The following is a 12,948-nucleotide window of genomic DNA, read 5'->3' on the forward strand; positions in this document are numbered from 1 at the left end:
TGTTGTAAATGCATTGACCAGTGGAGGCCACTTCTTAGCTCCTTTGCTGGGAAGTCGTTCCTCAGGTCAGATACTCTGCTGAGTGGGAGTATATGAGTGTGGAATAGGCATTTCCTAAGCCCCAAGGCAGTGGTGCTATGTATGCTCTGCAGAAAGGATGTGCAAAATTCATGCCTGTTAGAACAAGTCCATAAATTGAACAGGTCAGAAAGAACTGAATGTAGTCAACTTGTCAGCCAGTGGCTTATCGGACTTGTAAGGAATAGTACCATGCCAAGGGTTCAGTATTGGTCTCTCTTGTTTTCAAGCTATCATTCTCATTGTTAGAGATTTTATTCATCTCAAACTACTTTATATGAACATATACTTTCAAGTTAACATTTTAGTAAATTGATATTTTAACATGTTAATTAAGCAATGCTAAAAATTAGTGAAACATTTATTTGAGGATATGTACCATACAGCACTGTGAGATGAATAAAGATTATAACATTAAAAGTGTTGCCTCTTAAACTATTTTTTAAAGTGTTGTCCTTTTTTTATGGCTCAATTTTTTCTAAACCAAATTAGCTATCACATTTTTTTTGCACAAATAAGTCTTTATTGTCATTTATCTAATGAAGAACTGGAATCATGATAAATCTTTGTGTTGTGTCACTTTTAAATGTTGTGTTTGTTTTTATTGTAAAGGCAGCAGTTCCAACTTTAAAAAGATGAAACAGCCATAAGGGCGGAAAGTGGGTAACCTCTTTCCTCCCTATCATAAGGATCACTGCCAACACCTCTATAACAAAAGACATATTCACAAGAGAGAAACATAGCAGATATATTTGATCGGTTTTATATAACATGAAAGCCTTCAGATTGAAGACTCAAAGATACAGGAGAAGCTATCTGATTTTATGCTTAGATTCCATGATGCTGTGACAACTGTGTAGCAATGCGATTGGATAAAAGAGTGTGATCTGGTAGTAATAGACCAGGGTGGAAATTCAACAAGGCTTGTTGGTTTAGCTTCTTATTGGCCTCTCTGTGCTTCATTCCTTCTTTCTAGGCATGGGGCAGGTCTTGTTCTGCAATAGGGGTCTTATGACCTCCATCAAAGGAGGTAGGTCAGAGAATTTTTTTATGGCCAGTTTTTACAAGAAAGATGGGAGAAGTTTAGAGTAATGTTTTCAGGTTTCATGGATGTTTTTGGAGAAAAGGGATTCTGGTTTCCATGATCTACCTTGAGGAAGGGGGATTCTAGTTTCTATGGCTTGCCTCCACGGAGAATGAGGGTGAGAGACAGAAGTGCAGGAAAAGGTCAAAGAGGAACTTCACTTCTAAAACTGCTTCTGGGGATTTCACTTTGGAGTATTGTTTTGTGAGCCCCAACACAGGTGTATTTAGAAATCTTAATATTTTAGATTTCAATTGAATATGTATACCCCCAAGTGCTTCACACTGGAATACATATAGAAACATGTTTTGTTAAATTAGACTAAACTGAATGTGACTGTGGTTTATTTCTTTGTAAATTGATTGAATTACAAAATACATACAAAAAAGGGCAGGTGTCATATTTGTCCAGCATTCACAAAATAAACCCCCCACTCTGACCAAGAAACATCACCTGTCTCCCAGGTGTGTCCCTTATACTTTTTCATGGTCCTTCTCTTCTTCAACAAGATTTACCACTATTCTAACTTAAAAACAGTTCAGTTTTGCATGTCTTTTAAGCTTTATATGAATAAAATAATGCATGATATGTGCCTTGGTGTCAGCGTATTGTTCAGCATCACATCTCTGAGATTCATTCGAGTTGTTGTATATAGTCATACCTTATTTATTCTTGTCTCTGCAAGGCTTTTAATGATAGAAATATACTACAATCTATTTATGTATTCTATAATTGATGAATACTTGTTAATTTCCAGTTTGGAACTATTAAGAATAGGCTGCTAAGAATATATAGGTGCAAGTCTCTTGCTGAACATATGTTTATATTGGGGTAAGAGGTTTAAAGCCTAGAATTGAAAATGCTGTATTGATAGGTTCATGTCTAGTAGATACTGCCTATAGCAGTATATGAGAATTATCAAGTTTATTAATCTTTTCAAAGAATGAATTCTTAGTTTTAATGTTTCTGTACTACATATCTGCTTTTTACTTATTTGATTTATATTCTTATCTTTATTTATTTCTACTTTCTTTGGATAAGATTTACTTATTTTCTACTTTTATGGGGAAAAATATTAGCTTACTGATTCTGAGCCTCTCTCCTTTTATAATATATGCATGTATAGCTACAATTTTCTAGTTAAGTGCTGTATTAGTCCGTTTTCATGCTGCTGAAAAAGACATTCCCGAGACTGGGAAATTTGTAAAAGAAAGAGGTTTAATGGACTCATGATTCCGCATGGCTTGGGGGCCTCACAATCATGGCAGAAGGTGAAAGGCATGTCTCACACGGCAGCAGACAAGAGAAGAGAGCTTCTGCAGGGAAACATATAAGGGAAACCCCTGGGAGACTCCCCTCTATAAAACCATCAGATCTCGTGAGACTTATTCACTATCATGAGAATAGCACAGGAAAGACCCACCCCTATGATGCAATAACCTCCCACCGCATTCCTCCCACAACATGTGGGAATTGTGGGAGCTACAATTCAGTATGAGATTTGTATGGGGACACAGCCAAACCATGTCAAGTGGCCCTTAAGTACACCCCAAATTTTGATATGACATATACTTGTGATCACGAAGTTCAAATTATTTTCTAGTTTTTTTTTTTTGAGATGGAGTCTTGCTCTGTTGCCCAGGCTGGAGTGCAGTGGCATGATTTCGGCTTACCCCTGGGTTCAAGCGATTCTCCTGCCTCAGCTTCCTGAGTAGCTGGGACTATAGGCACATGCCACCACGCCTGGTTAATTTTTGTATTTTTAGTAGAAACGGTATTTCACTATGTTGGCCAGAATGGTCTTGATCTCCTGACCTCGTGATCCACCTGCCTCAGCCTCCCAAAATGCTGGGATTACAGGTGTGAGCCACCACATCTGGCCTATTTTCTAGTTTCTTTTGTGATTTCTTCTTTAATTCAACAGTCATTTAGAACTGTGTCACTCACTGTATTTTACAGAAAGATCTATTAATTGTTAAATCCACAGTGATTAGAGAACATCTTCTAAGTGACTTTACAACTTTAAGGTATATTGAATCTCAACTAATAATGTACAATAACCTATCATATGATCAATTTTGCTAAATATTTTATTTTCACATAAAAATGCACACTGCGTCAATGTGGGCACAGTGTTTTATATCTGAACTGATGCTCAAAGTTATTGTGTTGTGCAAATATTCTATATCATTACTGATTTTTTGTTTGCTTGATGTAATAGTTAATGGGAACTAATGCCTTCTGCTGTTATAGAATAGGTTATTTTCCATTGAGTCATGTCAATTAATGATTTATATATTTTGATAAATTTTTGCTATGTATTTATAGATTTAATATCAATATATCTGTTGAATGGACCTATTTATCATTGTGGGGGGGAATGAAGGTCTATTTTGTTATGACAGAAAGAAAACAATAATTTTAAATGTGATTTCTTCATATAAGATGACAATACCATTTTTATAATATCTAAAATATTTGTTAATAGAAATGTAGCATGAGACCCAGTATGACATTGCTGCAAATTATGCAATTAAAGGTAGAGCAAGAAAACCCATTAATTATACTATATTAAGGTTTTTTACTAAAAACAGATAAAAGAACCAAGTATAGTTTGAATATATCATCAATAAACAGCTAATCAAAGGACTAATTTATTAAATGGCATAAGTCTTAAGTCTAAATCATATTAAACTAATAATTTTTATAACTAGGTTTATACAAAATTTCCATCAAAATTCTATGGAGCAATAACATAACCTGTTCTATATTATTAAAGTACCATTAAGTCTCATAGCAACTAAAATATTACTTAAGAAATCAATATTGGCATATTTAACTAAGACATTAGTGTCAAGATATAGTTTGAACGTTTGGTAGTAGATCATGTTTGCAAATATTTCAACATGTGTCAAAACAGTAAATGCCACCTTACTTGGAACTAATTAACAGGAAGATTTAGTGATATATGTTTACACTTAATTTAGTTATATAAAAATCATTTTAAGATAGGAAATTTGTAAGAGTAAACTCTCCAGCTTGATACTAATTAGTATTTGTTTTGCTGTAATTAATATTAAGCTAACCCATCTCTAATTAATATCACAGATAATAGAGACATTCTATCAGCACAATACTTTGTATAGTTTTTAGACTATTGAGCAATATTTTCATAGCAGAGTACAGGAATGTGTTGAGAAAAATAAAAACAAATTTTTTGTTTTTGTTTTTTTTTGAGATGGCGTTTCTCTCTTGTTGCCCAGGCTCAAGTGCAATGGCATGACCTCGGCTTACCGTGACCTCCACCTCACGGATTCAAGTGATTCTCTTGCCTCAGTCTCCCGAGTAGCTGGGATTACAGGCATGCACCACCATGCCCGGCTAATTTTTGTGTTTTATAGTAAAGATGGGGTTTCTCCACATTGATCAGGCTGGTCTTGAACTCCCAACCTCAGGTGATCTGCCTGCCTTGGCCTCCCAAAGTGCTGGGATACAGGCTTGAGCCACCACATCCGGCCAAACAAAAACGATTTTTTTTATATAATCTATTTTCCTTATTTATAATTTGAATGAGAATTTGTAATTCTATCACAGACCAGTAAACAATTCTGTGAAAATATTTGTATGTAGGGAACATTTTCAAAAGTTTAAGTTTGATATGGTTTTCTTAGGCAGAATACTGCCATATTTCTGTGACAATACAAAATATATTTATATTTTGCATATTGAAATCTATTCATTATTCTAAGAGAATATTTTGTTATTATTTCTTTTGTTTATGCTCCTCTTCTTATATTTTCACAAATAAATATCAAATGTACCAATGATATTGGATCAGCAATGACTGAAGAACAGAAAAGGTGATTGGTGGACAAGGAAAAACATTTTAACAGTTAAGGAAAGAAAAAACTCTGCTCAAACATCTTTTCTTCAGAAGAGCATATTAGCTTCCATTTGTACAACAAGTGCTCAATATTTCATTACTCTTTTCTTCCCAGGTCTTCAACTGTTGACACTTGACTGTAATTTTTTCATCCAATCTTGTGAGGGAACGGCAGCAGGGTTAGGTTAACACAGTGATTCAAGACAAATGCCAAGTGCGTGTCTTATGAGACTTATATTCTCCATAGAGAGAATCACAGGAGCATGGAACAGGGTGATATATATGAGTGTGGTGCCGAAGTTCTACAGATGAATGTAGATATATTGAGTTAGGCACTTAAAGCAATTGCTTTCAGTCATCTCAATGGTAAGCAGTCAGAGATGAGATGTGTGCATTTGCGATGAAAGAGCTTGGTATAAATTTAAATCAAATCCAAAGGCTGACATTTACCTCATTTTGGTTGGGGAGGAGAGGAATATATTTAAGATTGAGAAGCAAATTTAAATACTTAAGACAAGTTTTAAAAAATTGAAAAATTCTGTCACAGAATCCTCACTTAGATTCACTGTAGAAAAATGAGTTGGTGACGGCCTCGTGTATTTGTGGTTAGGTAAACAGAAGACTTCTTTGGTCATGGACTGAAGTAAGATGAGTGTGTGAAGATAAATTAGGAGGCAATCATTTGATTATTTAATTAAGAGAGATAATACGGAGAATAATGATCATAAAGAAATATACTTGTAGTATAACAAGGTTTATTTAGTATGAATCACATTACAGATAGAGTAGAAACACTGAGTGGACAGAACACTGTGATATATAAAAAGTCAGAGTCCTACTCAGTCAGTCTACTGACTATAAGATACAACAAAACATAAGCTCAGCTGAAGTGGGCAGATGGCCTGAGGTCAGGAGTTTGAGACCAGCTTGGCCAACATGGTGAAACTTTGTCTCTACTGAAAATACAAAAATTATCTGGGCGTGGTGGTGAGCACCTATAATCCCAGCTACTCGGGAGGCTGAGGCAGGAGAATTGCTTGAACCCAGGAGGTGGAGATTGCAGTGAGCTGGGATGGTGCCACTGCACTCCAGCCTGGGCAACAGAGTGAGACTCCGTCTCAAAAAAAATAATAATAATAAGTAAATAAAAATAAGCTCATCATAAACTGCTGTGAATGTAGAATTTCAAGGGGATTAATTTTCTTTAAATTATGCATGGGATTCAATGTAAAACATCTCCAATATCTTTTTAATAAGTAAGTCAGAACAAAGCAGGGCAATGAGACAAAAAATAAATAAATAAATAATGAGAAGTATTACACAACACATTGTTGGCCACTGAAAAATCTTGAGAAATTTGATGCATGAGGAATATCCCCTAACCCCAAACATGCCAGTAAGGATTATCACTTAATACCATAGTCTAAAAAGTAAATACGGAGTGGAGATTTTTATTGTGTGCAGTGCCTAAAGAATTACAGCTAACTTCATCAAATAGTTACCCTCTTGTACAGGGCAGAATGCTTTCACAGTTGAGTATTTACCTTCCTGATGAATGTGGCTGGAGACAGAGGAGGTGATAATGACCAATACTCAGCAGTGTTTTAACCAACACCGAGAATGCTTCCCCAGTTGTTTGCTCAAAATGAGCAAGGAAATAAAGGTAGGAATTCAAGTTTAATGTTACCTGAAACACCCAGGGTCTGCTGCAGTCCCTGAAAATGACCAGATCTTAATCTCATGTTAGGTTTCTTATAGTAAAGAACACTCAGGCCGGGCGCAGTGCCTCATGCCTGTAATCCCAGCACTTTGGGAGGCCGAGGCGGATGGATCACCTGAGGTCAGAAGTTCAAGACCAGCCTGGTCAACACAGTGAAACTCTGTCTCTACTAAATATACAAAAATTAGTTGGGCGTGGTGGCAGGCGCCTGTGATCCCAGCTACTTAGGAGGCTGAGGCAGGAGAATCCTTTGAACTCGGGAGACAGAGGTTGTAGTGAGCTCAGATCGTGACCTTGTGCTCCAGCCTGGACAACAAGAGCGAAACTTCATCTCAAAAAAAACAAAAAAAACAACAAAAACAACAACAACAACAACAACAAAAAACTTATCAACCAGCTTATTACAAATGTAGAGGTCCATTTATCTCTGGCCTTTGACAATTGCTGTCCCATCAAAAGTGGAAATTTAATTCTATTACCTTATTTATCCAAAATAACTACTTATTAAAAATAAGGGCCTTTCTTACCCAAAGAGGAAAGCTTTGAAATATTTAAAATAAATTTATCTTTCTAGTCACATTCAAAAGGCTATTACTTCTGCATTTTATCAGTGGGTTTTCAAACATAAATATACTATATACGTGCTCTTCTTTTGCCATTCCACCAAATAAATAATCATAACAAGAATTTAGCATTACAAATTTACAGAACTGTGAAATTAGTCTACCACAATTTCTCAGATTGTGGCAGAGCACATAAGACTCCTGGGTCACAGATAAATGATTTTATTAGTCACAGAACAGTAGGCAGCATGATTTTATATTTACATGAGCTTCTACCTGTTCCCACAAGCCCCACAGGAGCAATGGGGAAGGGAGTCCAGGTGGACTGCAGCACATAGGGAGACTGTGCAATAGCTGAGGAGTTCCAAGCTTAGGAAAACCACATTTTGTGATGAGGCTCCTAGCAAACTGACCAAACTCTGCCCCAGAGGGAGAAATCATCTTTATTATACTCATCAGAAAACATGTCTGCCTTGTGCCCCAAAGACAGCCACTATTTCTCTCATCTAATGCTTTTTGCTATACAAAAGCTATCACAAGACATATAAAAATATCATGGAGAGTTGCCTTCCAAAAACAAACATACACCAACACATTTGCAACTAAGACAGAGAAATCAGAACTAGAAGAGACATCTCGGATAAAAAATATGACATCAAATAGGCCCAGGAAAGCTAATCCCTCTTTAGCATTGCGTATGCCAATTCACACTTACAGTCATTCGTATCTTCTTCATAGCGAGCTTCTTCCTATCACGTGCATTTTTCTTGAAAGTGCTCTTGTTTCTTCTCCATTGGCAGAATATCTGAGTTTTTTTTTTCTGCACTGTTGACCTTTTATCGAACTCACTAATCATATTTATCCATAAACACCATTTATCACCATAGAAATATTTTGTGATTACTATATGCAAGTTAATGGTGTAGATGCTGGAAACCAAGAAAATACTACACTCAAGTGTTTTTCGAAGAGCTTTTGTTTTTCTTAAAGAAATAGAAAATAGCCACAGGTAGATAAACATTAAATAATATACACTGAATAACATGTATGCCAGATACTATAATGCAACAGAAAATAAGATCTCACAGGATTTACTGGTTTTCAAAAAGATTTTACCTTTTACAATGATCCAAAACTAGCTTTTTTTTTTCAATTGGAGGCATTACCCATTTCTATTGGTTTGATCTTGATATTGATTTGTAGCCTCAACCAAAATATATGGTCCGTTTAATCTTCATCAGCTTTATTGTAACTTTTCCCCATGGTGCCCGAGAATACATTTCCTACAATTTACAGCCACTCTGCTCTTTGTATATTGGAATTGGCACTGTGCACAATATCTCAAACAGTAATTCTCATCACCTAAGAGTACAGACCTAAAGTAAAACGAATCCACTGTCCCAATCAAGCAGGACCTCTCAAGCAGCTCAAGACTAATTGAAAGTTTCTCTTGCTTAATATTTATCCCCCTACGGCCAACATTTTGTAAAAGCATTCTGTTGCTTTTTAAAAAATTGTACAATTTTAAACAGGAATATATTTGCTTAATAGATTTTCGTGGAGAATGTATGGTATTTCATTTATTTTCACATTTGGCGCAAGTGTTTTTTGTCCTTAAATAGCAATTCATCATATTCAATAAATTCCAGTTGCCACTATTGTTGCTCTTAGCGTGCTTGTCTGGTTTTTTTTTTTTTCTGTTAATAGTTAATTGGTCATTATGTTGTTCTGCTCTTTGCTTTCTTGATTCTCATCAAGAGAGTTGAATACACATAGTGTTTTAACAGTAATAAATATTGGCTCTGAAATATTGATATAATTAATTTTAGGTTGATTTCTTCATTGGTAAAATAACTAATTATATCATCTACATGGTATGATTTTACAAGATGTTGGAATGTCTTTTACCTTCTGCTGCTTCAGTGTGATTTTGAGAGACTTTATTATTAACCCTTGAGAAATTTTTAGATATCTCTAAGTACCTACATCTACACAGAACAGAAATACTGCTTTAGATAAGCCAAAAGTGAAATGGAAAAGAAAACCGTTCAACTCCTTAGTTCAGTAATTCTATTTTAAAACAATGTCAACAATTTTGACCTTTTTCTTTTTCTCTTCTTTCCACTAGTTTATTTTGCTTGAGTGCTCATTTTTCCTCAGTAATTATTTTAAAATATTGATAAATTACTCTCAATGTGTCAATGTTTAACATAGTAAGTATCCAATCTGGGAAGCAATATATAGTCTTCTGACATTCTGTTCTAAGGGATTCTTTACTATAAACATCAAGTGAAACTGGCTTTCTTTTTGATGCATGTCATACTTGTGTAGTGCCTCTCTTCACATGACTACTTTTCAAAATAACTATTTTCTTATTATACAAGTACTAGGACTTATTGTAAAGATTTTGACACCAGAGACAATTTTTGATAACACATAATCATAAAATTGCACTTTCTGAAATAACTGCAGATAACGGTTTGATGGTTTGTAGTTGCACATAGTTTTAGTCAACTCTGTGTGTGTGTGTGTTTGTGTGTGTGTGTACACTTGTTTCTTATCTCAGTGGGAGATTGATTCCAGGACTTTCCAAGGATATAAAAATCTGTGGATGCTCAAATCCGTGATATAAAATGGCATAGAATTTGCATATAACCTACACTTATCCTCTTGTATACTTTAAATTATCTCAGATTACTTATAATACATAATGCAATGTAAATCTTATGTAAATACTTGTTATATTGTATTGTTTAGGAAACAGTGACAAGGAAAAAGGTCTGTACATGTTCAGTACGGTTGCTTTTTAAAAATATTTTTGATCTGTGGGTGATTAAATCCATGGAGTGAAGCCCATGGAAACAGGAGGCTGTGTGTGTATATTATATATTACATATTATACACCTATAAATTACATATAATTCTGCATGTTATCCTTTTCTTGCAATTTTTCCTCAGTGTTATTTAATGGTTGCATAGTATTCCACTAGAGGGATTTTCTATAAAACTAGTAAATAATTTTTTTCTTCAGATATTATTGCTATTTCTAATTATCTATTTTAAAATATTACCACAATGAATATATTTTTATCATGTCTTTCCTTTATATTGTTATGATATATTCCTCAAATTGCTGAATGAAATAGTAGGAAAAAACAGAAACTGTGATGCAGCTAAAGATCTCAGTTTAAACTTTCTAATTTTGTTCTCATTTTACTAAGTTGTGATTTACTTAGGCAATTATTTATACTAATATAAATAATCTCATTTCTGATGAGTTACAAGTGTAGTTGAATAAGCTCATTAAGAGTGATACCACTGATTCTTATACAATAACCTTGAGGAAAAGATATCAGTGGTGAGACCTCTGGTTTTGGTGTCAGAAATAGGACTCTAAAGATTCTGAATATCAGGTCTGCTCTGGTACTACTTCTGCTTCTTCATATCATCCAGCTGAAGATCAAGTCTTCCCCTTACAAGATCTTGTGGTAGGTTGCACAGTGACAGTAATATCATGGTACAGGAGGAGCCACTGCCAACTGATACATCACCAGCCACATGCAACCCAAAAGTGAGACTGGACTGCTTTTTAAGAATAACTTACCTGGCTGGGCGCGGTGGCTCACGGCTGTAATCCCAGCACTTTGGGAGGCCAAGGTGGGCGGATCACGAGGTCAGGAGATCGAGACCATCCTGGCTAACACAGTGGAACCCCGTCTCTACTAAAAATACAAAAAAATTAGCCGGGAGTGGTGGCGGACACCTGTAGTCCCAGCTACTCGGGAGGCTGAGGCAGGAGAATGGCATGAACCCAGGAGGTGGAGCTTGCAGTGAGCCGAAATGCACCACTGCACTCCAGCCTGGGTGACAGAGCGAGACTCTGTCTCAAAATAAATAAATAAATAAAATAAATAAAAGAATAACTTACCTGAAGAACAAGTCTGGGGAAATGGGCAGAAGATTACTTCAGGGCGTTATTTATTGTATTATTTCCTCACTTTCAATAAACAGGCCTCTGCTCTAAGAACCTGCATTGAAATATCAGGAAAAGCTGTTTCTCTGTGTCTTTGTTCTTCAGCTGTATTCAAGAATCATCTGAGACATCAAAATCCCATGTCTTGACTCCAAAATTAGCAAAATGGCTTGAATTCAGACCGTGCCTTTCTCCAATGGGAGTGGCTTGTACTTTCTCTGAATCTCATCTTTTCAGGAATGTTTTAACATTTACTACTTCAGCCTCAGCCTTCCACAGTCATTTAGTGATGTTCGCATTAAGTCAAACAAGGAGTATATGACTCATTCTCCTTCCAAAACAAAGTTATCTCCTCTGAGCTTATTTTTCATAATACTGTTCTAAATATCTAGCATATTAGGAAGTATTTCTAAGCCCAAATTAAAAGACACATTTTCTGGAACATTCAACAAATGCTTTTTAAAAATTTGTTCATTCATAGTACTTCACTTATTCCATTTACAATACTCTGGCATAATATCCATTTTTGTAAAATATAATATGAATAGCAACGTTAATAAAATTAACTATATCATTGTGGTATTTTACCACTTTCAAAGCACTTTCATAAGGATTAATGCATTTGGCATTCATGTCAGCTCTGTGAGTGTGAAAAGAATTATTCTCATCCTCATTTTATAGATCAGAAAAGAGAGGCATAAGAACATAAGTAAACCCTTAAGTGCAGAAATATTAAAGGAAAGAATCGGAGGCTGATCCTCAAATTTTTTATTAACACTTAAAAAAATAGCTGCCAATATGCCATAAGTCTTTCCTTTATTATTAGTTGTTCCGTGCATTTATGTTTTCACTAATCAATTTGAGCTAGAAGGAAATTAGCAGTTTATTTTCCTGCAAGTCTCAAATCAGGATGCACATTCATGCTCAAAAATTCCTGTGTCTTTCACAGCTAAAAGCATTTTAATTTGTAACACCTAGATAAATAACCAAAGTTGTCAGACTTTACATGCTGATATTCTGCTCAGCAACAACTTATATTTCATCTTTTCTTTTAAACTTCTGTAGAACACTTCGTTTTGCACACAGTCCCTTTTTATTTTTTTAGTATTATTAGGAATATATACAGTAGTTCATTAGTATCAGAATTTCATGCTTATAAAATTGAGTCATGGGTAGTTAACGAGATGCTTATTTTTGCCTGAAGTTAAAAATTTTCATTTTTCTTTCTTTTTGATTCTTGGGTCAGAGATGTAAGCAGAAATATGTATAATTACCCAGTGGATTACAAGGTTTCTAGAATGTCTATTAAATTTAACTCATAAAATGTTTTCTTTTTTCAGAATCTGTAAATTCAGAAAAATATAAAACACTTCAGAGCTACAATCAATATAATCAAGATATATTTTAAATCACGTTGCTTAACCTAGTTCTATCAACAGTTTTAGTCTCTATTATAAAAATATAACAAATTAATTTTTAATTTAATCATTATATCACTGGCATTTTAAAAGCAAATTTAAAAGAAATTATATTATTTTCCTCAAACACTTGCTTAATAAATATATCTATCAAAAATCCCTTATGTGTTAGATATTCGGCCAGAAAATTTAAGAGAAAAATAAGTAGGACATATTCTGGTTTGATTTT

This window comes from Nomascus leucogenys, chromosome 6 (assembly GCF_006542625.1).
Source record: "Nomascus leucogenys isolate Asia chromosome 6, Asia_NLE_v1, whole genome shotgun sequence".
NCBI classification, from domain to species: domain Eukaryota; kingdom Metazoa; phylum Chordata; class Mammalia; order Primates; family Hylobatidae; genus Nomascus; species Nomascus leucogenys.